Below are 853 nucleotides of genomic sequence, written 5' to 3'. Positions count from 1 at the left end.
AAAAAAAAACCCACAAAAATTAGCCAGGCATGGTGGCACGCACCTGTAGTCCCAGCTACTCGGGTGGCTGAGGTGGGAGGATGGCTTGAGCCTGGAAGGCAGAGACTGCAGAGAGTCAAGATCATGCCACTGCCCTTCAGCCTAGACATCAGAGTAAGACTCTGTTTCCAAATAAATAAATAAATAAATAACAAAAAGAAAATTGTAAGAAATTAAGAAAAGGATAAAAGTGGAATCTTAGAAGTTAAGAGATTTGGCCGGGCGCGGTGGCTCACACCTGTAATCGCAGCACTTTGGGAGACCGAGGTGGGTGGATCACCTGAGGTCAGGAGTTCGAAACCAACCTGGTCAATATGGCGAAACCCTGTCTCTACTAAAAATTACAAAAATTAGCCGGGCGCGGTGGTGGGCACCTGTGATCCCAGCTACTCAGGAGGCTGAGGCAGGAGAATCGCTTGAACCCAGGAGGCAGAGGTTGCAGTGAGCCGAGATCACGCCATTGCACTCAGCCTGGGTGACAGAGACTCTGTCTAAAAAAATAAATAAATAAAATTAAGAGACTTGGCTGGGTGCGGTGGCTCATGCCTGTAATCCCAGCATGTTGGGAGGCCAAGGCAGGCAGATCACTTAAGGTCAGGAGTTCGAGACCAGCATGGCCAACATGGTAAGACCCCTGTCTCTACTAAAAATAAAAAATTAGTTGGGTGTGGTGGTGTGCCCCTGTAATCCTAGCTATTCCAGAGGCTAAGGCAGGAGAATCACCTCAGAATCAAGAGGTGGAAGTTGCAGTGAGCCGAGATCTCACCACCACACTCCAGCCTGGGCGACAGAGCAAGATCCTGTCTTAAAAGAA

This window comes from Hylobates moloch, unplaced genomic scaffold (genome assembly GCF_009828535.3).
Source record: "Hylobates moloch isolate HMO894 unplaced genomic scaffold, HMol_V3 SCAFFOLD_8, whole genome shotgun sequence".
NCBI lineage: Eukaryota > Metazoa > Chordata > Mammalia > Primates > Hylobatidae > Hylobates > Hylobates moloch.
This window is presented reverse-complemented; position numbering follows the sequence as displayed.